Below are 13,666 nucleotides of genomic sequence, written 5' to 3'. Positions count from 1 at the left end.
CCACCCTCTGGTTCACCCCTGCCACCCTCTGGTTCAGCACTGCCACCCTCTGGTTCAGCACTGTCACCCTCTGGTTCACCCCTGCCACCCTTTGGTTCATCACTGTCACCCTCTGGTTCATCACTGCCACCCTCTGGTTCACCACTGCCACCCTCTACAGAGACCGTTTGTGATGCAGCAGCAGCACAAAAGATGCGCCATGGTGCTGGGTATTAACAACTTGATGATTCTGAGAGATGCGTCACGTTGTAAAGCCCTGCGCCATCAGGAGGCGTTCCGGCGCAGGGGAGGGCGTTCCTGCGCATGAACGCCTCCTAAAAGTGTCTGAGTGAAATCTACAAGATTTCACTCAGCCACTTTTAGGCCAATGCTGCGTCAAAACCCTGCGCCTGCTTGAAGCAGGCGCAAGGCTTGATGCAGCATTGGGGAGATAGGGCCCCCAGAGCATTGCTGGAGCTGCGTTGAAAGCGCAACGCAGCTCCAGCAATGCGCTGCTTGTACGGCACAGATGCGTGACGCATCTGTGCCGTTTTTGCCACATGGTGCGCCGCATTGTAAATGCGGTGCAACATGGGTGGCGGAGCTGCCGCGCACAATAACTGGCGCATCCCTGGGGATGCACCAGTTATTGTAAATCTGCCCCTATACATTTTGCCAATGAGGGAGCACTTACTGATTAGACAGTAGTAAGTAATCCAGTTGAGTAGAGGTATTGCACAAAAAGGTGGCATCTTCGTGGACAAACACGCAGGGCGGGATTCATTCTGCCCCCTGTTAGACTTGTTTTTTGTGCCCTTCTGCCCTCTGTTAGACTCGTTTTCCCTTGTTTTTGTGCCCTTCTGCCCTCTGTTAGACTCGTTTTTCCCTTGTTTTTCTGCCCTTCTGCCCCCTGTTAGACTCGTTTTTTGTGCCCTTCTGCCCTCTGTTAGACTCGTTATCGTGCCTTTCTCCCCCGTTAGACTCGTTTTCTATGCCCTTCTGCCCTCTGTTAGACTCGTTTTTCCCTTGTTTTTCTGCCCTTCTGTCCTCTGTTAGACTGGTTTTTTGTGCCCTTCTGCCTTCTGCCCTATGTTAGACTCGTTTTTCCCTTGTTTTTCTGCCCTTCTGCCCTTTGTTAGACTGCTTTTTGTGCCTTTCTGCCCTCTGCATCACCACATCATCACTCAGCGCTACCCCAGCATCACTCAGCACCACCACATTATCACTCAGCACCACCACATTATCACTCAGCACCACCACAGCACCACTCAGCACCACCACAGCATCACTCAGCACCACCACAGTATCACTCAGCACCACCACAGCACCACTCAGCACCACCACAGCACCACTCAGTGCCACAACAGCATCACTCAGCACCACCACAGCATCACTCAGCACTGGCCCATTATCACTCAGCACCACCATAGCACCACTCAGCACCACCACAGCATCACTCAGCACCACCCCAGCATCACTCAGCACCATCCCAGTATCACTCAGCACCACCAAAGTACCACTCAGCATCACCACTCAGCACCACCACAGCAATCAATCAATCAGGAGTTTGTTAAAGCGCGACTACTCACCCGTAAGGGTCTCAAGGCGCTAGGGGGTGGGGGGGGGGGTGCAGGTTCCATTCCATCAAGGAGGGGGTCTGTCGAAGAGCCAGGTTTTGAGGTTTCTTGCGAAGATGGGGAGCGGTGTTGTCTGTCTGAGGTGGAGCGGAAGGGCGTAACAGCACCACTCAGCGCCACCCCAGCATCAATCTGCACAACCATTCAACAACAACTGGTTCAAATATGTTCTCTCAATGTTTCAAACTTGATTACAAATGTCACAAAAAGATGTTAATATTTCCCTACTGTTCTTGGATTTTCGTCACAATAAAATACACTGAACATAATCTTCACAAACGGTATTTACAAAACTTTAAGCTATTGCCATTATAAATTAAAATCACTTTTATTTAAGTATAAATTATTTTTAAAAATTAAAAGCCAACTGTAATTTGTAATATCAATACAGCTAAGTCACGTAAATACAAAACATGTTGCATTACAAATGCTATAGGTGTCACATATGCGAAAGTTATAACTATTGGCATTGTAAGTGACGAAGCTATTAATTTAGCTATTTTCAAAACCAACACATAAATAAAAACAAATTGTCATTTACAAGACCAATAGCTCAAACTTTCCTAATGCGAGACCTATTGCATTGCAAATGCTTGTTTTTATATCTGTCAGTGCTTCCTGTTGAGGTTTAATTTTCGTGACAGGCGCCTCATTGCCTTCTTGTAACTATTCTCTGACCCTGCTTCAAGGGTCAGAGCAGGGTCAGAGAATAGTTGCAAGTAGGCAACGAGGCGCCAGGAAGCACTTACAGGCTTACAGCAGCAGGTGCCCAAGTTGAAGTTAATTTCTTTGTAACCCTTTTTTAAAAGGTTACAAAAAATTAGCTTCAACTTTTGCACCTGCTGCTGTAACCATGTAAGTGCTTTGTTGAAAATTCGTCCCGCTGATTCGCGGATTTGACCACGATTTCGCGAGATTCGCGGATCGCGAAAAAATCCGCAAATTCCGCGAGAGTAACGAATTTTCAGCCCATGCTTATTGTAAATTTCCCCAAATGTTTTTACAACCAATTTGCCATGGTTTATCTTGAAATACTCATTACATTGATTCAGGTCTACAGTCCTGCACATGATTTGCTGAACTGACATTAACAGGGAGGCCTCATATTATTATTAAAATATTGCTTAGTTGCGAAGCACATATATTTTATGAGTGCTATTTGTAAAAATATGATTCAACACTTGGCATGGGGAAGATAAAATGAGAAAGTACCCATGAGAAACAGGAGATGAGAAAAAGAGTGGGTATGAAACAGTGAGGTTGGGTTTGAGGGATGTTAAAGCCCGTAAGAGAAAAGGGGGGGGAGGTGTATGAGATGAGATGGGTTTGTGTGGGAAAGTTGGATTTGAGAGAAGGTATTCTGTGTGTGAGGGGGGATTTTAAATGAAAGGAAGGTGAGAGAAAGTATATGTGTGTAAGACAGAGAACAGGTTAGCAAGAAGAGACAGGAGGAGTTCAGAAAGGTGTGTGAAGACAATAATGGAAGATGTGGGAAAGGATGCTTTGAGAAACATAGAGCATAATTAGGGGAGTGAAAAAGAGATTGAGGTGTGTGTGCGAGTGAGAAGCTGGCCTGGTATATGATGTACACTCATGTAAGTGGACACCCTGCACAAGTCCAGACAACCCTTAGGGTGATTTAGGAGTTCTTAGACAACCATAGAAAGCTCTCTAAGTGGTAGCTGTGGAGAGCAGCCTCCAGGCTTAGTCCATAAGGTGCGTAGAGCAGCTTTTTTTTTACCAGAACACAATCTTATATGCATTAATTAAGTGAAAAAGAACCTCACAAGGTATTTATAAAAATATGTTTTTATTATATAATACTCTCTAATATGTTTAGATAGCTCCTACCCGGAGAGAAGCACAATACCTTGTATAGAAATGACAGTAAATAGCACGAAATACACGGTGGACCCCTTTAGGGGATCAAACAATATACTAAGAAAGTGGTATAAGAACTACAGTTTGAGTCAAGACAATGTCGAGCGGACGTAGAAGTGCTGGGGACCCAAGGAGACACCCGAGGTCAGTGACTAGGAATCCCACAGAAAGCGTGTGCAGTGTGAGAACACAACTGGGTGCTCCGTACAAGTCTACGTGTACTTCGCGGTTGGATTTTTTTAAGATTAAGGGCCCTTCCTAGTGGACCCTGAAGAAACCCTGTGGAAGACAGAAGGTTGGAGAGCAAACCTTCCCGTGGATACCCTAATACCCATGCTACCTACACAAGTGGAGTCGGGTGCATAGGTGTGAATTGGTGTCGGAAACTGCTGTCGAACCCAATGGAGGACTTCAGGAAAGTGCCGCTGCTGAAGGAGGAGAAAGTATCCATTAGAATCTGATAGTGGATTCTGGTTGAGAGGTACTTGCAAGCAAAGGGGACAGACTCCATGTCACCCAGGACTGAGGGACAAGGAGATCTGGAAGACGAATGCCCACCGATGTCAGGAGTTGTAAGGGAGTTGACGAGGACCTTGACTCTGCAGCTGTGAGGATCAGGCGACGCTAAGGATGAGCAGGGGCTGTGCACGAGCTGTCCCATATCGAATGTCGATTGCTGAGGGGTCGATGTCCGGCCGAAGCACCAACAAGCCTTAGCAAATGCAACCCACGCAGAAGTCGAAGAAGGTGCAACGTTGGGACCAACAAGGTCCAGGGCATTCACCACAAGCACGAGAGTCAGGGCAGTCCCCGAGCAATCAGGGGAGTACAACAGAAGTAAAGGTGACCCTCCAATGGACCCACAGGCCGGAGGCACTGGAGTTGTGAGAGGACCTCAAGCAGCTCACAAAAGATGCAGGCCACGATGCACATGATGCGGTGTGGCTGAAGATTCTGGTCACAGGAGATGCTCGAGGTTGGGGCTACCTGCAGCCCAAGATCTTCTTGGAAGAAAGCCAAAAGCTTTTGGAACTGCAAGTTGACTCGATGCACAGGGATTTGATTATTTCAACCCCCACGATGGATACTGGCCTCAAACCTGGTAAGAGGGCAGGACATGCCTCGGGAGCTGTGGAAACCCACCACCTGTGTTGCAGAACCTTTCGGAGTCCGGAGGAGCTCAGGATCAGCAGATCAGTCAACTTAGTTGCGGTGCCTGCGAATTCAGGGGAGTAACTCCTTCACTACAAGGGCGATTCCTTCAGGTGTCTTTGATGCCCACAGGCCTTAGAAGGTTCCTGTATGGTGCACAGGCACAGACGGTGCAGCAGACTGGAAGAGAGATGGAGTCTAACCCAAATAAAGTCCAGAGTGCCCAGATGGTCTCTGATCTGAATCTAATTCCTCGACGAATCTAGGGACCCACCCACAGGTAAGCCCTTAAATACCCTTAGGAAAGGGTTGGGATGATTTAGGGGACCCTCCCGAGGGAGGGTCTGGACAGTGGTTACTCTCATGTCCTTTGTCCAGTTTCAAGCCAGAGCTGGAGCCAATGGCTCCCAGGACTGGTTTGAATTGGTCTATGCATGGAGACACAAAATTTACCCCTCATGCAGACTGAGTAGCGCTGACAAACACACCCAACCTGCCCCAATGCACTAAACCCTGTCTGGGAGGTGGTCTCACCTCCCTGTGACAGGATGCCTATTGTTCTGCCTTCCCCTGCTTGAGCAGCGGCAGGAGGGCAGAATCGTGTCTCTGGTCGTCATCAACCATTTTGTGCTGTCCGAGTCTGGAAGACTGGTAACGGGGACATGGAGAGCCTAACGGAGGGCTCTTTCAGTGCTGCAAATCATACCTCTCACACCGTTTGTGGTGTGGAGGTATAATTCCAACATGTTTGATACCAAACATGATAGGATTTGTTGCAGACAGTTTCGAGATGGGCATCGTGTAATTACGAGGTGCCTCTCTATATGGTCTATGGCTTTTTCCCTGATAACCCGGGAGAATAGACTCCGTAGGCTGTAGGGGTCTCCTGCTCATGCAGGGCACCCTCTCACTTAGGACCAAGAACCCTGCCTTCAGGATTACAAAGGCCTGCTATAGCGGTGACTTATAGATTTTAAGTGCAGTGACCCTAGAAATAGAACACATATATCTTTAGTCAGTGGTGCTAGCACCAGATTACACAGGTTGCAATGGCAGGCTTGTAGTTCCCTTTTGAATGGTCTCCCATGGGTGGCATAATGCATACTTCAGCCCATGGGGGACCTCTAGGGTACCTATAACCTGGTTACCTTAGTACAATGACCAAAAAGGGTACCCCAGAATCCAATCTGGGATGTACCTAAGTACTGAACATAACAAATTAGGGAGAAAGCTAAGAGACTGGGGTCCTGATTAGCAGAATCCCAGGCAGACTAGTCAAAACCAGCTTAGCACGAGGCAAAAAGTGGGGGTAACCATGCAGAAGGATCCTACTTTGAGAGAGAGAGGGAGAGAGAGAGAGAGAGAGAGAGAGAGAGAGAGAGAGAGAGAGAGAGAGAGAGAGAGAGTGACTGTGCATGTTTGTGTGTGTGTGGTGAAACACTGGAAAGTGTGAGAGAGGAGGCAAGACCAAGGTGTCAGAAAATGGAGAGCTATGGGCCATGTGAGTAAAAAGAAAGTAGATGATGTGAGTGGTAGCATTTGCAAGGTGGAGAAAGGGGAGGCATAGTGTGAGAAAGGTGACTGTGGGGTGCATCGGTGTGTACAAGGAGGTAGGGAGATGAGTTCAAGAGAGAGTGGGGTCACTGTGAGAAACATGGTGGTGTGTGACATAGAGATGGGTGGAGGAACAATTGTTGGGGAATGAAATAATAGGTGAATGCCTAGTGTCCTCGTTCAGAGAGCTGCAAATGAAAATACAAGCACCAAGTGTAGCCGCATTGGTAGATGGGTTTGTAGAGGGAAAGGTACCTTCTTGAAGAGGGTAAAAATCCATGTACTTGCCCCGGGTAGTAAAGGACTTTCTAAAGGCCTAGATTCTACACCATTTTATCAGAGGTTAATCTAAAATGTGAATGTGTGTGTCTTCCTATCACCAGAATAGTCGAGGCTGATGCATGTCACTTTTGAGGTACTTTGATCTGGCAAAACTTTACAGGGGTTCGAAACTGTGGTCAGGCTGCAGATTGCTCAGTGCAGAGGGTTCCCTGGGTCCGACCACCCCCTCAACAGGTGGGATGAGGATCATCAAAGAAGGAAGATACCCGCCAGGTGTCCAGCTGTGTGCCCACCTCTCAGATGACCCTAAAGGTGACCTCAGTGATACCACACAGAAGCAGAGATGTATTTTTCGAGGGTTTGTGTCTGTCTAGCTGCACACATTTTACACACCTGTCGGCATTTGTACACCGTAGTTGTTATGGTAACAATTGGTAGTTCTACCTTTTAAGAGCAGCCCATTTGTCCAACCGCACAGTTAGGAACCATAGGGGCGCTAGGTGGCGCACACGCAAGAAGCCGCACAAGAGTGAGGCTCCTGCAACACAGAATATATATACTGACATTTATCCTGCTCAATGGTTCCCTAGGCGCCTGCAACAATGCCAAATGAAAGATATTAACCCCCAGCAGACTCGCTGAAAATCCTGAGTGATTCGGACTACGCCTGCTGCTAATACTGTGAGGTTAAGATTTGACCGGAGAGCTGTACAGAGCTGGGGGAGTGAGCGAGGCGACCGTTGTGATCACCCGAGCCCGTGGCTGCGCAGGAGGCACTCAGGTCTTAGAGCATGGGCAAGTGCGGTGGAACTCTCATCCTGGAGCCCGGCGCTGTGAGCGTGATTGCGGGTCAACTGGTGGCGGCAGACCCCCGTAGTGCAGCAACAGGAGACAGAGGTTGATGCCAGAACGGAGGACTGGAGATACTGGTGAGGGGAGTGGCAGCGTGGGAGCACTGATTTGTCCCGATGAGAGACTATCTGCAGCTGAGTCTCCTGGTTTGGCGGCATTTTATGCTTGGGTGACTGCCAGCTGCCATTTTGAGGTGAAGTGGACAAGGAAGACTGGTTGGCGGCTTTGTATTAATTTGCTGCTGTCGTGACCATGGAAGCCTCCCCTGCGTGAGCTGCTGCTAACGGGAAGCACTAGCTTCCAGGCGGAGACTGCCTGAATTCTACCCCTGGGGGATGCCACGTGGCGGTTTGGGCCCGACAGCTTGAAAGTCTAATATAGCACCATTGCGGTACCGCTCCTTGAGATTGCTTTGCCCGGAACTGTGGCAGGAGGCGCCTTGGGGCTGGCCCTGCCACTTTCTGCTGTTTTTCTTTCTGCGAGAATCACACTGGGGTCCCAGCTGTGTGCCTCTGGCCCCACGCAGCCTAGCCAGTGTAGGCAGGCCATTACAGTTGGCGCTGATTACTGACCACCATGACCCAAACTGCGCCACCCTCGCTGGAAGACGGACGGTGAGAAGTCGTAGGCACGACTGGCTGCGCCTTACTTTGGTGCCGCTATGGCAAAACCGGACACCAGACAACCGAAATTGAACTTTGAGACCGCCAGAAAAGGCACCCGGAATGCCCAAGAAGACTTCGACTTGGAAGGAGAGGGAGAAGCACGAGGGGAGGCTGCCATGCACAATACTGATGTGTAGAATATCTTGCAGGAGGTCCGACAGGGGTTTGCCACCATCATGGATAAAGTTGATCGTATGTCGTCATGTATGGACGCCATAGCGCACAAATTGGAGGGGCATGAAGACCGTATTAAGGAAACGGAGAGGTGCATCTCGGGCACGGAGGATACAGCAGCCAGGAATGTCACGCAACTCGCACGCATGGACAAACTCCTAAAACTCATTGCAGCAAAGAACGAGGACTTAGAAGCGTGCAGTAGGCGCAATAACATCTGTGTGATTGCTATTCCAGAATCCACCAACACTGGAAAAATGGAAGAATATGTTGAAAAAATGCTGGTGGCTGCTATTGGAGCGGAGTCTTTCACACATCAGTTTATTGTAGAGCGGGCTCACAGGTCCCTTGGGCTGGGCCCACCACCGGGTAGCGCTCTGCGTCCCATTATAGCGAGACTTCTGAAATACAGGGCCCGAGATGTGGCTTTACGTGCAGCAAGGAGGACTTCACGCCCATAGTGCAGGAAGAAAGACGTACATTTATGGATGTCAAGATAAAGCTGAGAAAGGCACAGATTGATTATGCGCTGCTATACCTGGCCCGTCTCAGGGTCACACATCATGGCAGGAAACGTTTCTTCACAAAGCCGCAGCAAGTGGAGGAATTCCTCAACCACATATGTCAGACGACTCGCAACGACGGAGACATGGTCTCTTCGCAACAATCTGCATTGACTGGAGCAGAAGACGACTCGCAATGAGACGATCCACACTGCCCTTATTAAATGTTGTGATGCTATGTGACTTGTTGTTTGTTGGGTGGTAGGTCCCACGCCAAGGTTCACAAATAGTATTTGTATGATGGGATAAGTTGAGCCATTTATAATATACACAAGCCACCCACTGCCCTCTAAGGTCCGGTTGTCCCACCTACGGAGGACTCTAGGGGCACGGGATGTCTGTGCTGCTGCCTAGAACCGGCCCCCGGTGGGTATCCCCCTGGGTTTGTATGCTACCTGTTAGTTACAGGAACTGTAGGAATGTTTTTGTTTAGATTAGGTAAAGGGGAGGGTGGGTGGGTGACTTTTTCTGGCAAGTTGGGGTTGCTTCAGTGGGTGGGGGGGAAGGTTTTTTTTCAGCTTTGAGTTGAAAGGTTACGCATCAGGCATCTCCTTGCACTAGAACTGCACAGATACAAGTTAAGCTGCGAATTGAGCATCACGAATGGCTGGAAGCTATCCTGCGCACTGGGGTGTATTGGAGAGGCCGCACTCACTTGATAACATGCAGGTTGCTGAATGGAATTGAGACCTATGGCTGATGTGGAGACGGAAGCACTAAATGTCATTACGTGGAATGTAAGAGGGCTGGGGGACCCACGAAAGAAAAGGCACATTTTAGCATACCTGGGCAGACACCGTGCGCATATAGTTATGCTGCAGGAAACACACTTCGCTCCTCATAAACCAAATAATTTTGCAAGCAAATGGGCAGAACGTAGAATATTCTCCTCTTATTCCTCCTACACGAGGGAAACGGCGATCCTTGTTAAAAAACGTGTACCGTTCCACTTTGCGGGAGCCACATGGGATTCGCAGGGTCACTACTGTCTGGCATGAGGGCGGCTGGGTTCCGTCTCTGTCACACTGGCTGCTGTTATGGACCGAATGTGGATGACCCAGAGTTTTTTGTCTCGCTATGGGCCAAGATTTTTGATATAGGCTCTAGTCATATAATGTGGGGTGGTGATTTTAATGTTACATAGAACCCTAGTTCGGACAGGTCGCACCCTAGTCCCCACCAGTATACTAAAGATCGCGCAACACTACAAGACACTATAGCCACATATCACCTAATTGATGCCTGGAGGCACATACACCCTTGTGCACAGGAGGGGACACACTTCACGGCACAGGCGGCATCATGGGCACGGCTGGATTATTGGTTGTTGTCCCGTGGGCTGGGCCCGGCAGTATCTAATGTACAACACTTGCCCAGATCGTATTCAGAACATGCCCCAGTAGCGCTTACTCTTTCCTGCTCTGAATTTGGCGTATCGCGCAGCAGCTGGCGGCTTTATGCCCCTAGTTTGTTGGATACCGTTTTCCAAGAAGAACTGTGAGAGGAAATACAGGATTTCTTTGTTTGCATTAAAGTAACGGAGAATAGTATTGAAACTATTTGGGAAGCTTTCAAGGTTACACTTCGTGGGTTCTGCATATCAAAGGGATCGAGGGTGCTTAAAGATATAACTAACTCGCTGCGGGTATTGAAGGCAAGGCTTAAATCATTAGAGGAGGAACTGGCCGCAGACCCGAGCAGCACTGCTCAAAGCCAGTTTGGGTAAACGCTTACGGAATTTAATGGACACAGCACAGCAGGAGTCTTGATTTAGGGGTAAATACTGGGTGGCCCGATGCTATGGCGAGGGGGAGAGACCAGGGCGGGCTCTAGCGCAAATTATTAGGAAACCTCGATATTCTGGCTATATACTGGAAATTGAGGGGTTAGATGGGATGGTCTATCGAGACACAGCCAATATTCTCAGTGCCTTCACGCGACACTACAATCACCTCTACACTACACATTAGAAGGGAGACCTGGATTTAAAGAGTTTTTTGGGTTATTTATCACTGGGCTGGCTCAGTGATGTACAACGTACCTTTTTATGTGCCCCATTTGAATTGGATGAGGTCAGAGATGCCATTATGAGTATGCTGTCGGGAAAGGCCACGGGGACTGACGGTATTCCTGTAGAATTCTATAAAACATATATAGACTTAATGGCCCCCATCCTACGTGAGGTATATGAAGACGCTCTTGAGGTTGGTCACCTCCCTACATCCATGAGGGAGGCTCTTATAATCTCGCTATTGAAGCCTGTGAAACCACCTCCGCAGTGTGATTCCTATAGACCCCTTTCCCTCCTCAACTGCGATGCCAAAATATTGGCCAAACTAATTGCTACCCGACTGAGCTTGTCGATGGAAAACTTAATCCTCCCAGATCAATCGGAATTTGTACCCGGAAGAGCCACCTCCCATAACCTGATAACTTTTTTTGCCATTTTAAACAGTGTCTCGCAGGATCTGCCTTTTGCTGCAGTTTTTTTAGGCGCCACAAAGACGTTTGATTCCATTGAGTGGGACTACATCTTTGGGGTGATGCTGTAAATGGGTTTCCCACCTCTCTTCCTCTCCTGGATCGAGCTGTTGTATGAGATGTCGGTTGCAAAGGTGCTCATTAATGGTCGTGTATCACGCACGTTCCAGATCACCAGGGGCACCAGGCAGGGGTGCCCACTTTCCCTGTTGCTTTTTGCCATTGCAATAGAACCGCTAGCAGCGAAACTGAGGCAACATCATAATGACAAGGCCTTACGATGTAATATGCGGCAAATACTTATATCGCTATATGCCAATGATATCACCTTATACATCCGAGACATGCAGCACAATTTGAACCCGATTCTCAGGGAATTTATAGTATTTGGGAGGCTGTCAGGGATCCTGATTAACTGGGGGAAATCTAGTATTTTCCAGTTGACAACTGCGACCGCGCACTTTCCTCTGGACTATCCCTTTGAGTGGTGTGATGAGGAACTGCGCTATTTGGGAGTACGGGTGGCTAGGAACAGGGGGAACTTATGAGATTGAATTATGGTACTGCAATGACCCACATAGCGGACTGCGTTACCCGTTGGATCGCATTGCCCCTGTCCATGGCGGGACGGGTGTCCCTAATTAAAATGGTGATACTTCCCCAGTTACTCTACCTTTTTTTAAATATTCCGTATTACCCAGAGACTTTCCTCTTCAAAACACTCCGGTCGGAGCTGACGCGGCTTGTATGGGGGAGGAAACAACCGAGACTGCAATGGAATGTCCTTATTAGACCGTTCTCACAGGGTGGGTTCGGAATACCACATTTTGAACTGTACTATCTAAGCGCACAGTCTCATTACGTTTGGTTCTGGGTGGCACAACCACTTTATATGCCACAAGTAGCAGCGGAGCATTGGCTTTCGCACCCTACCCCCATTGATGGTGCTCTGTACGAATCGATTAGCATTAGTGAAAAGACGCTGACCACCATTACATGCACGATAGCGGAATGGCAGCGCATAGGGCGCATGTTGAACGCTATTATCCTATATTCTATTTTATTGCCTCTCACTTATCATCCTACCATGCCTCTTCTAGAAGAAACACTCTTTCACACTTTTCGAGAGCTCACCCACATTCGCACCTGAGGTGGACTTATACTGTGGAAGCCGCTTCCACACTGAGGAACAGATATTTCAAGGACTACAGCATACCCCGCTTGACACATTTCTCTATATCCGCCTCAGACAGGGGATTCGGTCTATCACTCCGGACTTCAGCCACAGACATTAGAGCCATTACAGTTAATGCTGAAATGCACAACGGCTAAACTCCATATATATCGGATGGTACATGCGCATAGGGAGCTACCGGCTGCACTGTCCCGCATACGATGAAATGAGGAATTGGGGTTTGAGCTGACTGATGATTACTGGGAGTTCTGCTGCTGGCAAACGGAACGGGTCTTGGCCAGTAGTAGACTTCGCATAACACATTATAAGTTCCAACACAGGATATACTACACCCCAGCCAGGATTTACAGGTACCAGCTCAGAGAATAAGATAGGTGTGATAGATGTCGAGCTCCTGGAGTAGATTTTTTACATTTGGTGTGGGAATGTCCAGGGGTGAATGAATATTGGGTACAAGTGTTCGAGGCCCTGACACTAATGATCAACATGCACATTGATCCCACCCCACTGATGGCCATACTCGGGTATGTTAAATGGCTGCAGGCGACACATCGCAATTAACAAACTTCAAGTGGTGCAGAACACCGCGGCACGCCTGGTGACAAATGCCCCCCCCAGAACACCATCTCTGCCCCTTCTCAAACTGCTCCACTGGCTTCCTATCCGGAGACGGGTGGAATTTAAGACCTGCTGTGTGGTGCACAAGAGTCTCCATAACTTAGGGCCGCTCTATCTGGCCGAAAAATTTGTTCATCATCACCCCCCTCGTAATTTACGGTCCAGTAACCAGCTGTTACTACAGATTCCCCCACATAACAAGACCAGACAGGGAGGACGTGCTCTTTCTGTTATGGGTCCGCGTCTGTGGAACAACCTCCCCCTCTCCCTTAGACAGTGCTCTAGCCATCTAGCTTTCAGGAAAAGTCTTAAGACAACCTTATTTCAGTATTAGCGCTTGCTTAGACCTGTTTCCTCCCACAGCACTGCGCGGAGATACACCTTCGGGTGTGATTCCGGCGCGTTACAAACCCACAAATAAATAAATAAATAAATGTTGCTCTAGCACTGCTTATGGCCAAGAGGCGGGTCGCCTGCCGTTGGGGCAGGGGGAGGCACCCAAATTTAAGGATTGGATCACTGACTGAGTGACTTGTCAGGAGCTGCTCACTACATACGCTGAATTACTGCCTAGTGCTCCAAGGCCTAGAGATATCTGGGCCCCCTTAACATGTTGCCTACTGGCACACCCAC

Source organism: Lissotriton vulgaris, chromosome 3_1 (assembly GCF_964263255.1).
Source record: "Lissotriton vulgaris chromosome 3_1, aLisVul1.2, whole genome shotgun sequence".
Lineage (NCBI taxonomy): Eukaryota > Metazoa > Chordata > Amphibia > Caudata > Salamandridae > Lissotriton > Lissotriton vulgaris.
The sequence above is the reverse complement of the archived record's forward strand: the minus strand, read 5'-3'. Positions refer to the sequence as shown.